Source organism: Dermacentor albipictus, chromosome 7 (assembly GCF_038994185.2).
Source record: "Dermacentor albipictus isolate Rhodes 1998 colony chromosome 7, USDA_Dalb.pri_finalv2, whole genome shotgun sequence".
In the NCBI taxonomy this organism is placed as follows: Eukaryota; Metazoa; Arthropoda; class Arachnida; order Ixodida; family Ixodidae; genus Dermacentor; species Dermacentor albipictus.
Window position 1 is genome coordinate 83453467 of NC_091827.1, and position 16314 is coordinate 83469780.

A 16314-nucleotide genomic window follows, 5' to 3' on the forward strand; every position below is an offset into this window, starting at 1 on the left:
TTTTCCTGTCTGTCGTCGTTCAGAGCATTGTCATTAGCTGCATTATCACACTTGTTGCTGCAATGGTCCATTCTGCGATACGCATATTCTTCGTAGAAAGGAATTGGAGTGCGCAGCAACACTTCAATGTGTTTCCCGTGGTTTTATCACCCTGAATACCAATTGCTCATAGTTACAAGAAATTTCAAACAATATTCAGCCGCGGCATGGGATCTTACGGCCTGCCCACGTCAACAGCGCACCCATCAAGCCTATTGGACAAACCTGTAACTGTAGCTCCTTCACGCCAGGATCATATTCGTGGAAATGAGAACAGTCACCACCAGTTTCCAGGTTGTTATGACAACGTTATCGCGGAATGCGTTCACCTGCTGTTCCCGTCCTCGTGGCGAATCTGCATATCATGCGAGAGTATTGTTGCTCTGCCTGTTCTTTACTTATGTGCTGCTCAGTTTTACAGCAGGGTGAGCTGCACGTCGAGCGCGTGCTACGTTAGATAGCGGAGCAAGTGTTGTTGCAATAGTCCCGGTTCCACGCTAACGGATGTCCGTTGCAGCTGGTGTTTTAAGTGTATATTTTTCCCCTTAAAGCCAAAGCCACGGTTCTGACACGGCAACTGTTCCACGAGCGCGCGTTTGTACGAAATACCAGCCTTTAAGTTTCTCTGACGAAAATAACTAAACGTGTTTTTGAAGAAATATTGAATTTTATCGAAGCTACTAAAGTTCAGGTAATAGGTATTCAGCAATAATGCCTTATTAAGTGCTCTATACAGTCACATCTTGATACAACAAATCTCAAGGGACCGCTAAAAATCGTTCAATATTTTGAGAAATGGTGATATTGCAAAAAACCTCTTTTTCTTATGTAAAATCGCAACTGCAACAAAACCAGTCGCCTACCTTTGCTGAGAACACATCCGTAAACGCGTTAATGCCTAACAGCACGGAAAAAAGCACTGAGTTTTCTGAAATGAATGCACATTTATTTGAAGAAATGGTGCCATCCCCCACACGTTTGCGATGTTGATTTCCTTTTTTCCAGCGTCCACATGAGAAAGAATGTCCACCTTTTCTTGCAAAGAGAATTGCCTTGGCTTTTTTTGTGCTGCTTCCAGAGCTCAACGCGAACGTAAAAGCGAACGTCTATCGTTTAAAGCGAGCAAAACAGCCCTCCGACAAACGTGCCGAGGTATCCGTTGATGTAACATTGACGGCGAGGGTGGACGAGACGCGGTTTAACGCGACTGCGTTAAGGAGCCCGTGTCGCAGAAAAGCCGGTGTCGTCGGCATCAGCGGCGTTGCGCGTCAGCGAAAAATCCCGGAAGGCGGTTCATAATTAAAAACTACTGGCGAGAGGGGCTGGGTGGGAATCGAACCAGGGTCTCGGGAGTGTGAGATGGAGACGCTACCACTCAGTCATGAGTTCGATGGTTAAAAGCGTGACAAAAGCGCCTCTAATGTAAGCGGCGTTGCCTTAGAAACGTGCCGTAGAAAGTGATACTGCGGTGTACATCGGTAATTATGAGCATGTAAATTACATAAGTCGCAGTTAAACGAGTTGCGAAGTAGGTTTCCGCTAAATTTCTTCTGCGCTTGGCGCACACGCAGAGCTATCTTGCGGCAAGCACAGAAGACCCCCTCCTCGCAACGTACGGCGCTGCCCCGACATATGATATCCGTAACCCCAAACGCAGAACAAAAAACGCAGAACAAATTATGGAAAACAAGATCTGGAATATCAGGTAATAGACATGTTAAGTAACTATGCTTTTATTTTGGATTCCTGCCTACCCAGAAAAACGTTCAAACGTGAACTGCGGGCAATTTTGTTTTCCGACGAAATTGTTAAGTAACAGTGAAAAATGTCAATTTATGTTTCAATTGTTGACTTCCTTTTACGTGTATTTGGGATATGAGCGAATCTTCAATCTGATTTTTGTGACAATGTGACAGACAGACAGACAGACAGACAGACAGACAGACAGACAGACAGACAGACAGACAGACAGACAGACAGACAGACAGACAGACAGACAGACAGACAGACAGACAGACAGACAGACAGACAGACAGACAGACAGACAGACAGACAGACAGACAGACAGACAGACAGACAGACAGACAGACAGACAGACAGACAGACAGACAGACAGACAGACAGACAGACAGACAGACAGACAGACAGACAGACAGACAGACAGACAGACAGACAGACAGACAGACAGACAGACAGACAGACAGACAGACAGACAGACAGACAGACAGACAGACAGACAGACAGACAGACAGACAGACAGACAGACAGACAGACAGACAGACAGACAGACAGACAGACAGACAGACAGACAGACAGACAGACAGACAGACAGACAGACAGACAGACAGACAGACAGACAGACAGACAGACAGACAGACAGACAGACAGACAGACAGACAGACAGACAGACAGACAGACAGACAGACAGACAGACAGACAGACAGACAGACAGACAGACAGACAGACAGACAGACAGACAGACAGACAGACAGACAGACAGACAGACAGACAGACAGACAGACAGACAGACAGATAGATAGATAGATAGATAGATAGATAGATAGATAGATAGATAGATAGATAGATAGATAGATAGATAGATAGATAGATAGATAGATAGATAGATTATGGATTGAGTGAAATTGCTTTATTTGTAAGGGACGGTGCTTTTTCCTCATGTAGAAAAGAGAAGAAAGTGTTTATTAGGCCTTCGTGAGGCTATGCAGCAGCCACTTTAGAAATGCAGTCAAGACATGCCAATTTTCTAGGTATACTTCACTAAACGCATTTACATCTGACATAGCAATGCTGTGCTGTGAGCAACGGCATAAAAACTTTATGGAGATATTGCGCTGAGGATTTACACACGCGAATGACTGCTCAAAACGTACAGCGCGTCTGGGAACGAGACAAAGAATCACAGACTAAGCTTGTGATGTGATTTGTGTTTCTTTGACTCCGTCTCAGTGGCGCTGCGCCTTTTGAATAGTATGAATCAACTCGCCCAAAATAAAAATTTTACTCCAACTCTACTGAGCATCAATATTTTCAAAATGCGTCGTCCCTAAAACCAACTTACAGTAAGCAAGTGCGCAGTGAAGTTGCGCCATTCATTCGTAATATTTTTTGTCGCCATATATCAGCAAACATTTAAGCTCTTCCCTAAGTTCCATAGCGTGACCTTGTCAGGCCTAAATGCGTTTAACACATCATTCAATCATGATTGTGGCGCCCATGTCATGTCGTATTCTTCACTCGATATCAGGCCTCCATTGTCATACCGTCGACGTTATTGTGTTCGGGTCGAGCCATAATATTCCCTCCAGCTACGCCATTCGACTCTGTCATGCATTCGTCATGAAGCGATCGTCGTTATACAGGTTTCGGGAGGTACTCATCGTCACGCTATTCTCGCCTTACACTCGTCGTCTTCCCATTGCTCTCATGTCGCTGTCTAACCATTGTTGCCACTGCATCTCCGTCATGCGATCTCGCCATGCATTCGTCATGAAATCGTTGTCGACGTTCCATCTTCATCGAGCTGTCATTGCACCATCGTCATCACCAGGCACCTACCGAAGGGGGTGAGCGGGGGGGGGCCGGTTTACCCCCCCCCCCCCGAAATTAAGCGGCCCTTATAGCCAGGTATGGGTTAGATAAGGTAGAAAATAAAATAAAATAAACTCTGCAATAACCCTTAAAGGGACCCTAAAGGGAAATATTAAGTTGAGTTAGAGTGAATTATCAGGCTTTTGTTATGACAACTTCACCATTCTTAGCGAGTAGAGATTATTTCTAAGCGAGAAAACGAATTGAGAAATTGGAGCGACGCCACCTGTCGTGCGTTGTGGTACCTCTCATAAAGTGACGTCAGAGCCTCTATTTTAATTATTGAACAACTGCTACATGTTACACTTGAAAGGTAAATTAGATAAATTTTAGCAACAAATGAAACATGCGATAGGCGATAGTTATTCTATTGCTGCATATTACGGCGGTCGCGCTCACTCCACAGTAGTGCCAACAAGTTCTGGTTTCGCTCGGCCGCGCTGACCGCGCTGACCGCGCACGCACTTTCGCTTGGTGAATGGCAAAGTTTCCATATCGCAGCGTGCTGTGCTGTCAGTGCTGTGTCGCCAAAGCTCTTGACAGCTGTAGTTCCCAGTTCCCAGCGGCGAAATGCCGGGTCGATATGATGTCGCGGGGTGCCCAAACAGTCCGCGTCATTTGAACAAAGATATCGAAAGCTCCGACACCAAAATGCACTACCATGCGATTCCGCGGGGCAAACCTCTACGTTCTCGCTGGCTCAGTGCATTTCCCATGCTACAGCGGGTAAGAAAGGTGCCGAACAGACTGCATGTGTGCTCGATGCATTTCAGCCCTGAAGATTACGAACACAATTCACTTTTGAGGTTGTCAATGGACGTGCCTTTTTAAATGCGACTTCGTCGCAACGCTGTTCCATCAATATTGCCTTCATCCCATAAAGAACAAATACCGTTGCTGCAGGACGAAAATTTTATGGTGAGTAGAGGCTCTTTTTGACACGCATATTATTTTCCTTTCATTACCAAAACTCAGCAAGTGTGCGCAGCCCTTTACGGTACTGATAGCCAGCTGCCGTTATTGACAGGCTAACGTTGATGTCTTAGTCACGAAAAATGACGCCACTGGTACCTCCATTGAAAGAAACGCGGATTGCGAGCACAATTCTTTCCTAAGACAGTCAATCGAAGTGCCCTTCCAATCGCGACTGGGTTGCAACGTTGTTCCGTCGATATCGCCTTTATCCCATGAAGAGCAAGCACCGTATCTGCAGGACGTAAGTTTCGTGAGTCGTGCCTTTTCTTGACGCCACATGCTATTTAATATTCATTACTAAAAATCCGCGAGTGTGCGCCGCCTTTCACGTTACTCATAGCCAGCTGCTTTTCTTTACAGGTTAACGTTGCCGACCTGATGACTGAAGATAACACTGCTGGCACTTTCACCGAAAGCAACGCGGAGGCATGTGTGCGGGGTTTGTCACGGTGGTTGCAGTTGTGCGCAGATCAAGCGCAACACGCAGTTTAGTGCACTTTCGGCCCATTTCAGACGTTTCCCTCTGGTGCGAAAGACGCGGAGACGCAGGCAGATTTAATGCAGATCCCCGCGAAAACAAGCAGCTTCCGCAGCGTCGGGAATGCAAAAGGAGTGCAGGACGAGCGTCGGTAAGTACACCCGAGCTATTACCTAGCTTTTAATCAAAACTACTAATGTGATGGAATCGGGGGGAACAAGTAGCAACTTTTCTGTTTTGTTTGGTAGCACAACCAAAAAATATTGGACAGGCTAGTAGAACCTTGTCTCCTTCAGCATGTTTGCTGGTGCTTTGTGCTATGCAAATTTAGTCAGAATTGCTGTCATTTTCCCAACTTTTCAGGAACTACGCGACGCAGTGTCATTTTCTCTAAAGCTGTTGTTCTGGTTCTCTTTTATTAAGACCTTCGCATGGTGTTTTTTTGCTCTCCAGCTGTTCAGGTGAGCACAACTGTGAAGGAAATGAAATGCAAGGCACTTCAGGTGAATGTGCAGAACATACCTGGGCCAAAGACATCAACTCCAATCAAGAGACGGCGTACCGCTTGTGTCAGGAAACCAGTCAAGCACCGGAGACGTGCAGCACTTGCTTCTCTACGTCCTGTACAGTGAGCCTCTCCTGTTCTGGGACACGCATCACAGCTAAGACTGAATGCCCAAGGGGACATGAGCACATGTGGGCGAGCCAGCCACTAGTAGAAATGAAGCCCAAAGGCAACGTCGACTTGTCGGCTGCAATACTCTTCTCCGGCTCAAGTGCTGCTGCGACACTCAGAATGATGAGGTTGATGGGTGTTCAAGTCGTCAGTGATCAAACATTCTTCAATTACCAGAAGGCATATCTTTTTCCAGCTGTCCCTGCAGTAAGCATTTTGTTTCAATTTTCTTGAATATGTAGCTAGCCACATATTGAACAACGGCCCAATATCTCGGGAGCAGCTAGAAGCAGTGTCATATTGGCCCTTTGTTAACATTCACTCCAATGGCAGAATCTTGGGCTGCAAAATATTTGTAAGCTGTTATGGCTCGTCATTAGCATATAAAACTGCTAACCTGCTTTTTTTCGTGCAACAAACCTATATGCAAACATAATTTTAAAAATTTGGTGTAGCTAATTTAAGGCAGGCATGCTCAGTGCACAAGCACTCAGCATAAGAGTGGCATTCCGAGAGTAGGTTCTAAAGCTTTAGCATTACTAAAACGAAATAATAGAATGAAGCAAGCATTTCAAATTGTTCAGGCATTTTCATTGCGCAGAAGAAAGCGAACAAAGCACATAAATACCGAAAATATTCCTGGTATGAGCAGCAAATGGTTCCAAGTACAAACACTGGCATTATTCTAAGCAGCCTGGAAGTTCATCTTACATCTTCGCTAGCACACAACGCGTGCAGCTGCAGAAATTGTAGCATCTAAGTTCAGGAAAGCCATAATGGAACTGTAAGGAAAAGTGCTGCATTGTTCTGTATTTGTAGATGGCATTTTTGTAAAATTCTTGGCTTATGCATTGCAGAAAAAAGTTGCTTAGAAGTAGAGAAAGTGGGAAGGTGAATTTCTGAATGTTGTGGCTCATATACAGTACCGAACATTCCATTGCGATTATGAGAATTTCGAAGTAGTTTCATTTACTTGCATTAGTTTTATGCTGCTAATGTCTGCAATGTTTTGCTACACCAACTCAACATTTTTTTACATAATCTGTTCCTTTTGCGTCCACCGTCAGGAGGTTTAGGGCTGAATGTCTTCAAAATCCGTCACGTAACATGGGAATCGGAATGATGTTGCAACTTGTGCCTCATTTTTGCATATCATCCTGAATAAACTACAAAACACAAATACAAATCACCAAAGCTACTTTCAGTTTTTAGCCAAGGTCTTGTGTTAGCATGTTCTGTACGTCAGTGTTTATGTTGCTCTGTGTATCTAGGCAGAGCTTACATGTGGGTGGTGTTTCTCCTGAATGTCCATTAAAAGAGTGCGCAATATTTTGTAATTGCAACTATTTTTTTTTCATTCTGATTGTTATCAGACATAAACCCTGTGCACAGAACTGTACACGTAGCACCTGGAGGGGATCAAAACTCAGGACAGAGTCCAGATGTCTCGTAGGTGTGGGATGAGCACCAGAAAGGACTTCTGGCAGCAGCTGGTGACAGCACCTTGGAGTTCTACGGGGATGAACCCTGGGACTCACCAGGCCAACGCGCCAAGTTCTTGACATACTCGTTCTTGTGTCCTGGCACGGGAAAGATAATACACACTGAGCAAATTCAAGTCAAAAAAGTAAGTAGAAAAAAAACTGCCGAGCATAATTCGACCTAATATTTGATTATTGCTATTTTTCAAGCATCGTACAATGATTGCTACATGTTTATAAAGCATTGCAGGAAGCACGAGTCAATCGCATACATGCCTCAGTATCCTTTTTTAGCTTATCAATGCACAGGTGAGCGTGTACACGCTGTGTTTAGAAGGCCCACCCTTCCTTGTAACGAAACCTTTCATAATTCCCACACCCTTGACAGTCAGGATAGTGGCATGTACTACATTCGTTGCATATTCAAGCATCGTGCAACACTTTCTGAAGTAGCTGCGATCGGGATGCGCAGACAGCTTTTTCTCCCAACAATAGATTTTACCACAAGTAGACGTTCTCTATCTTTGCAGCTAGAGCTTAATGCAGAAGCTAGAGCTACAGCTTAATGCAGAAAAGCCAAAGTTCTTGCTACTTTGACAAAAGACTGGCAAATCACACTCGCAGCGACAGACAAGGAGCAAAGTTTCACATGATGCATTTATTATAGAATGTTGCTTTTACTTATTTGTTCCCAGATCAGGTGACCACTCCAGATATTTGCTATAGCATTAAAATAAAATGCAGCACTGAAGTTACCTGGTTTGTTCTGCTTTCAGATTGCGTGCAAGGTCTACAAAACAAGGTGACCGAGCTTTGCATAGAGCACCCGTCATTTCCAGAAGCACTTGCGCAGGCACCAGAAAAAATTGCACCAGCATTTGTGCCACAGAACGAACCTAGGCCCTCCAAAACTGAGCTCATAGCGGCGCACAAGGCATGGTTTTTGAAGTTTTGATACATGTAGAGCACATAAGCAACTGGTGGAGTTATCAAAAACCAATTGTTCGAAGGCTACACCAGTAAATTGGAAAAGAAAAGACACAAACTTCATGTTCGAAAGGGTTTGTGCTGTACTGAAGCGTGGGAAAGAAGGAACCAAGTCGCATAGATTGTCTCTGCAACTGATGCCGCATGCGTGCGAGGACACCATAAGGTTTCTACCGACTCGCAGGACTGATGACAAGCTTAAGAACATCATAAGTCAAGCAGAAGACACTTGCTGACATGCACATCATGCTGGGAAAGCTTGGTGCTACACTAAAGTGTAGGAGTGAGGAAGCCAAGTGGAATAGGTTGTCACTCCAACTGATGCGGCATAGCCACAGAAGTACCATAAGGCTCTTTCTGGGTTCAACAGATAATGACAAGTTTGACAGCATCTTAAATCAAGGACAAGACACTTGGTGACATGCGCATCATTTGGGAGGTGTAGCAGGCTGACGAATAAATGCAAAGCATTAAAAATTAGATTCGGTAATATCCCGGAACATGAGGTGGCCTATGTAGACGCGGCGGGAGGTAGCGGCAGTTTTACGGTGGCAACGGCCGTCAGCGGCCGGGGTATTCCCGTGACCGCTGTCACACTGCGCGGGCGCAACATATAAGTTGCCGAGGAAATCGCGATCGCATTAGCTTGCGCTGGAATGGACGCGAAATTTGTGATCAGTGACAGCAAAACTGCCATACAAAATTTTAGCAAGGGAAGCATCTCGCCCTTAGCGGCCAGAATCCTAGGCCAGAGAAGGCTAGATAGAAAAATTCAAATAATTTGGACTCCGGCGCACGAAGCCGTCCCCGGAAACGAGGCGGCCCACGAGCTGGCTCGAGATCTCTACCGCCGAGCCGCTACGGGGCCTCTCGATGACCGAGGGAGCGGAGAGCGCATGCTAAAATATGGGGAGATCACGCAGCATTATAGATTGGCTCGTAGACTGGTATCCCCGCCAGACCCAAAATTAAACAACAGACAAGCAGTCGCGTGGAGACGACTACAAACTTATACATATCCGCACCCGGTTATGGCGAACCACATGTTCCCCGAGGCCAGGAGCGATAAATGTAATCTTTGTGGGGCGAGAGGGACCCTCGACCACATAATATGGGAATGTCGGTACTCTCCCGGGGGAACGCACAAAATAGGTAGTAGAGACACCTGGGAGACCCTGCTGCGCAGCTCGGACTCTGAGCTCCAGCTCCGGCTCGTCCAACTGGCTGAAGAGGCTGCTGGAACCCAAGACCTCCCAGCCTGCATCTGAGGCGGCGGCACTCGTCCCCTGACCTGCGTGTCGGGGTGTGGGTAGATCGCCTTTTCCGTTGGACATTAAAGTTTATTCTATCTATTTAATACTGACCCTTGAAGGTACGCATTCAACTGGAAACAGTGTTTCACGTTCAGCGTTCCAAATTCAAAAGAAAAAACTAAAGTGCATTGCGAGTGGCTCTCCTGCTGCTGTTTGCAATTGTATGGCTGTGATCATCAAATTTTACTCACGCAAGCGTTCGGAAGAACCTCGGAAAAAAAGCTACAGTCAGTAGCTTGACTAGGTCCGGGGTCCCTGGTTATGACATGGGAGGCAGGAAATAAAACATGAGCAAAGTGGAATGGACACACAACTGGAACATCGCATTACGTAGTGCTTCCATGCACATACGCACTAAAGAAACTATGAACAGAACTGTACATCAGGAACCATATCATAAAGACCAATTACAGATGGTCATTAAAAATTCGACGTGGGAGGTAGACATATTCAAAAAGCAGAGAATATGTCCTGGCCCAGCTAAGAAATTAACCGCTCAATATGACAGCAGTTTCACTGTCCCATTATATGACATGAATGTCTTTAGCAAAGGATGCAAATGAAGTCGGCATATCTCTAAAGCTTTCTGTATGGGTAGCAGAAAAGGGCCCATCTCGCTGCACACAGTCACTCAAGCTCGCTGAAGTTGGGAAGCACTTGACAGCGTCCGCAGTCGCACCTGGAAAGCAGAAACACGTGGTGAAATAGGCAGCAGTGTTGAGTTGTAATCTTGCAGCCAAGTAGCCTTAGAAGCTACTCGACGCGCTTACGCGATGTAACCTAAATGTTTCCGCAACGTCCACAATGCTTGCTTTAGCAGTACTCGCAGATGCACTATGAGCAAGTCAACGTGCACTATCTTTTACTTATAGCTAAGGCGGTAAGTGGTCTCTCGCGCACTTTGGAAAAGCTCACAAATAATACGCCCGCCGGCGGAATAAAAAATTTTTATCAGCGTGCGAAGTACGGAGCTTAGTCGAACAGGAGTTGACAGCTCACACAGGCGTTTCGGTCGCAATCGAGCCCGATTAGAAAAGAATTCTGCCAGCGTGATTGAGAGTGATCGCTGCTATACGGTCCAACGATTTGGGCTGAGCTGGCTGAGCTCACAGAAAGTAAGAGCACGGACCTAGTCCAACCATTCGATCGCAATCGATGGGTTGCGATTGAGGGGATCCGGATCAAGCACCATCGCGATCGAATGTCTGTGTGCGCGTATCTGATACTTGTGTAAGTTATGAGACAAGCATTTAGGAAGAGTCGTACGTACCACTTGGTACTTCGCAGATGCGGCTGAAGGCGTGCGCCACTTTCAGCTTCCTTACCTGACAAAGAACTTGAGGCGGTGTCGTCATGCGGCAATCTTGACCCTCTCTCTCCTTAAAGCCCTCTTATACTCGTTTCCGCCGACCAGGTTAAAAATGCAGCGATGGCGCGAGTATGCAGGGCCTTTACCTGTTCTGATAATCCTGCGGAGCTCCATCGTGTGCTGGAGCGCCCGAAGCGCGAGCTGGCAAGAGCACTTGGCGTTTTTCTTCGCTTCGGTCGCTGAAGTGTAACACGACGTACTCAGCTAGAATTCCATTATGCGCACTACGTCTAAACACGTTCTAGAAGAACGCCGTTCGGAGGAATATGTGACACAGGTACACACGCTATCATAAGCTCCACGCACACAGGAACGCCATTTCAGCTGTTGCGCGGTTACGGCTTGACTTGACTCGCCAGCTGTGAAATCTACAAAACGAGCCGCTCTAATCCGCAAACTGAAGTGCTCCCTCTCGGTCGCCCGCTGATTCACAGAAAGCGGAAGCAGAGACGGTGACGTCAGGGCACCGTCTCAGTTGAAGTTCAGCGCTCATTCTGTCGTTTCGTACTCTTCCTTCCCAAGTCTTTATTTTTCCTTTTTTTGGCGCAGCAATGTATTCATTAGAGGTCAGGTCCTCGATTTCGGCGCGGGCGATTCAAATTTAGCAGCGGCACTAGGGACTTTCGGTGGAAGTTTTAGATGCAACAAATTTGTTTATTGGCGCGCAGAAAGTGGTGAGAGACTCCTACACAGATGATATATTAATATAACCAAGCTCAATATTTTCCTTTAGTGTCCCTTTAAGAGGAAGCTTTAGCTAAGGCCAAATTCCGATGCGGCCTATTCAAATACATGAAGAACGCAAAAACGCTTTTTGAGATAATCACTGAACCGATTTTAATGCAATTTGTTGAATTTGTGAGAGAAAGTTAAATTCTGCTAACTTACATGCGGAATTTTGACTTATGGCCTGAATTTCATGAAAAAGATCTTCAAAAACTCGAAAGTTCGAAAAAACATAGACGCGCGAAGTATGTAAATTAGCTCTGCATGAAAAACAGCTACCTCGGTTCTGCAAAAGGCATCTATTAGATCATTCAAGGCGGAGAAATTTGATACGCGAATTCGTATCTTACGTGATTTGTTGCGTTGTGTACAAGGGTTCAGCAAAAGCTGTATTTCCATATTACAAAATTTTTTTGGATTCATGTGTAACATGTAAATGTTGTCCCCTTTAGATTTAACATCAGATGCGATTCACAGAATTGTGATATTATTTTTCCCTGCTGAGAGAGAAAGTTGTACACGTGATAGTTTCGTTTTCTGAACATTTTTGATTTTTTGCCAATTTTTGTATAAAAGATTGATGATCTCAATGAAAAATTGGAAACCAATAGTTTCTCTTTTAGATGCAACAAACCTCGTCAAATTTGGTGCCCTGGTTGCCGAGAAAAACAAATTTTCCTTTTACATGTGTTTAGATAGGGGCACCGGAGCTAAAGCTTCTTCTTACACCCATAAGCAATATGACCCATAACCTCGTCTGGTTTTTCTCTAACTGTACAGCACTTTTCGTGAAAAATTAGCAACTGCAAACAGTAGTCGCAAGGAGTTGAGAAATTAAGCGATCTACTAAAGGAGAGAGCCAAGACATCAGCCAAACAGGAAGAAAAAGCGAATATTAACAAATTTAACCGTTGGTAATGAAAATCTTTATAGATCAACATCTTTTCATTTAAAATGGAAGTAGAGAAAACGCCGCCGGAAGTGGAGAAAAATTCCGTGTGTTTTGAATTACGCTTCTACAGTTATCAGTCGAGCCGCCTGACGTAGCCACTTCTCTGCTGTGCTTATGTATAGGTGTTTTTCTAACCTTCCGAGGTGGGTGCAGTACGTCTATAACCGCAGGACCCTGCGCTCTACACGGTTGTACAGGACTGGCGGCCACGCAACGTTACGCAACTTCCCAAATAACAGTGCGAGTCGGTTGTGGCGCTTAACTTGGCAGAGCAGTAAACTAGGGATCCAAAAGAACTGTGATTGTTCCGCAAATGTATATTCCTCTATACTTCTTCCAAAGCTAATTCAAAAGAAACGCTGCTATAGTCGGATACAACTCAAGTCTACAGTGAAGCCCCGCACACGTCGTCATAACCGCCAGCCACTGTTCCTCCGCGAGGCTGCAAATAATTCGTACTTCAAACTATTCCTGTTACCCAAATCAGCCAGTAACCACAAAAATAACGTTATTAGCGCGTAAATTTACACGCTTTTCCTCGCCTACTATAGTGGAATGGCAAATGCCTAATTCTTTATTGAACTAAAATAAAATGCTTGCTTCGCTGCAACTTTGCAGTATATTGTCAAGTTGCACTTAAGTTGGCAGTAAAGCTTCATCAGTAAAACGGGCTCAGCAGTGAAATTAACTGTACCGCAGCCTCTTCAAGATTTCATTAATTAATTACGGAGTTTTACGTGCCGAAACCATGAGGCATGCCATAGTGGGGGACTCTGGCAAATCGACCACCTGGGGTTCTTACACGTGCACCTAAATCTACGTACCTGGGTGCTTTCGCATTTCGGCCCAATCGAAAATGCGGCCGCCGTACCCGTGATGGGGACTCGATCCCGCGAACTCGTGCTTCGCAGCCCAACATTATAGCCACTAAGCAACCATGGCAGGTATACTTTTGAAAAGGGAAATGCTCAAACTCCGTACACTTTGTCCATGTCTGTTGCACACCTCATTCCTTCCCTCGATAAAAGGACTCTTCATGAACCGCAGACGCTCCGGAGGTATCAAGTACGACGCCATTTTGAAAAGACCACATGACGACAATTGTGTTCGCTTCTGTGATTGGCTGGCGTGGCAACACAACCCTGCATGGGCCGTGTGCCTTGGTCGTCAACTGCTGTTTTTTTTTTCAAGTTGTATGCTACCACAGAAACCTTTATTTTACACTTTCGCTTTTTCAATTGTTCTTGGCTATGTTCTTCCTACGCTTCTTTCCTGCGTGAGTCCATTTGATGTCGTTCCTTGTTTGCCTACTAAAAGAGATGTGTATCTCACAGGCGTACCTGTGAGATACACCTTATTTCATTTCTCTTTTGCGGGTTTATGCGTCTTCATGCCGAATGGCGGGCGTTATTAACATTTGTGCTGCTGAAGGTACTCCCCCTCTCCATTTTCACAGAAAGGTTACCTTAGGTTGCCCCCCCCCCCCCCGAAATAATGTATCCTGGGTACGTGCATGTGTTGAAGGTTTCATTAGTGCGACATCACGTGTGTATCTTTTGGCAAACAATTTTCTGTAGAAAAATATGAGGATATAAAAACAATGAGGCACTTCCTTAAAGGGCACGGTACCTGATCACGCTGATACTAACTTATGTTACCTCAAGTAAATGTATTTACTCGAGCACTCTTGGACCAGTTACTTCTTGATGACTGACTTGCAGTGCGAAGAAAAAGGGCAAAATGAGACACACGACATAGATACAGCGCTGAGTGGCGACTGAAGGCTTTATATGAGGACCAGCCTGCTTGCCACAATGCCAATTTTTTATTATCACCCATTACCAATTTGCATAAATATATTCGAATTAATTACCAGGAAAACATAGGCAACGGCGGCTGACATTCATTCTTGCATAGCCCATTTCAAGAGCACGTGCAATATTAACCATGTTAGCCTTGTTGGATGCTTGTGACTAAAGTACATTCGTTAGAAGTAGGGGAACAATCACACTGCTATGGTTCAAAGCTCAGCGATCAGAGCTTAATGCTCACTTTGACTGACTTTCACCTTGCTCGCCATCACAGAACTTACGCGTTGCTTTAGATGGTCGAAACGCTCTTAAGACTTGTCCCAACGTCGCCGTTATCTTGTGTTTATTGTCTATAGAGCTGAGACAGACAGACAACGAGCTTTCACTTCACCGCCGCATGGTGGGGTCTGTGGAAAGCCCGGAGTTGTGGGATAAGCTCGGAACTCTTGATGGCAGAGCTCCACTCCTCTTCGGTCCCTTAATTGGGTCCCCGTAACGAGGGGCACTGCCAGAGGATGTGTTCTAAGCTGCTAAACGACCCGCAGTCCACGTAGATAGACTCGAAGGTGTATGGGGCAACCTTCCAATACTTTTTCCTTGCTTCGTAAGGAGAGTACTGGCAAAAACAAGTGCACAAAAATGTCTGTGCCGTGATTGAAAGGGCCAAACTGATTTGGTCAGCGCAGGCACGCATATGTTACAAGTTCAAGTGTCACACGGAGACGCTGCATTTGTCCCTATGGAAATATATTACCACCAGTCTGACGCGGCATTAAGTTTAACGACTCCCTTTATTATGTGTGACATACCACGGACGTGTCTATGTTTGATTAGATAACATGACAATTGATCGCCTAAATCAGAAAATAAAGATTACAACGAAGGCGCCAAATAAAACAATGGACAGAGGAAGGCGATACGGGACAACCAAGTCGCCTTCCTTCGTCCGTTGTTTTACTTGGCGCCGTCATCGTAAGCATGTATAGCCAACTCGCCCACCAGCACGTTCTCAGAAAATAAAGACAATAGGCAAGGAAGTAAAAGCTGACAAAGGTCAGCTCACTGCGACGTCAGGTGTGTTATGCTCAGCAACACTCTATTGATTATCTACTCCATTGCACAACTCATCGCAACGCCCAATCTTTCCGTGGATAGCTTCCGCATTCGGGCGCTTTGCTGGTGAGTGCTGTCACCAAATGAGCATCAAGGAAATGTGATAAACCAACTGTAAAAAAGTTGAAGTTCAATTTTATTGCAGTGTTAATTTTTGTTACAAAACATCCAAGTCCCAAAGCCTAAGCTGTATGGGGGACGGTCGTGCTGTAACATATACACGATAAAGTATGTACGGTCAGCAACTGAGGTTTATAGCGATATTTTAAATTATGGGGTTTTACGTGCCGAAATGACTTTCTGATTATGAGGCACGCCGTGGTGGAGGACTCAGGAAATTTCGACCACTTGGGGTTCTTTAACGTGCACCTAAATCTAGGCACACGGGTGTTTGCGCATTGCACCCCCAGCAAAATGCGGCCGCCGAGGCCGGGATTCGATCCCGCGACCTCGTGCTCAGCAGCCTAACACCATAGCCACTGAGCAACCACGGCGGGTGTATAGCGATATATATATATATATATATATATATATATATAGTCATATCATAAGAAGCTAACAAACACTGACACCAAGGATAACATAGAGAAAATTACTTGCGTTTAATAAATGAAATAAAGAAACGATAAATATAACGCGAGTTACAGTGGATGAAAAAACAACTTGCCGCAGGTGGGAACCCGACGGCGTTGTTTTCCCATCCACTTTCTTGGGTATTTACGTGTCCTAGTAGTAGTAGCATATATATATATATATATATATATATATATATTGGAAGTGAATCA

General features: G+C 45.2%; 1 long non-coding RNA gene across 1 annotated transcript; it reads right to left on the reverse strand.

The window, feature by feature from the left end:
- Positions 1–7004: 7004 nt before the first annotated feature.
- On the reverse strand, positions 7005–11255 carry LOC139047520 (uncharacterized). The gene is made up of 3 exons (XR_011507193.1): positions 11014–11255; positions 9411–9536; positions 7005–7357 (listed from the first exon to the last, which is right to left on the reverse strand). It is a non-coding gene; the product is annotated as an uncharacterized lncRNA (long non-coding RNA).
- Positions 11256–16314: the final 5059 nt, after the last annotated feature.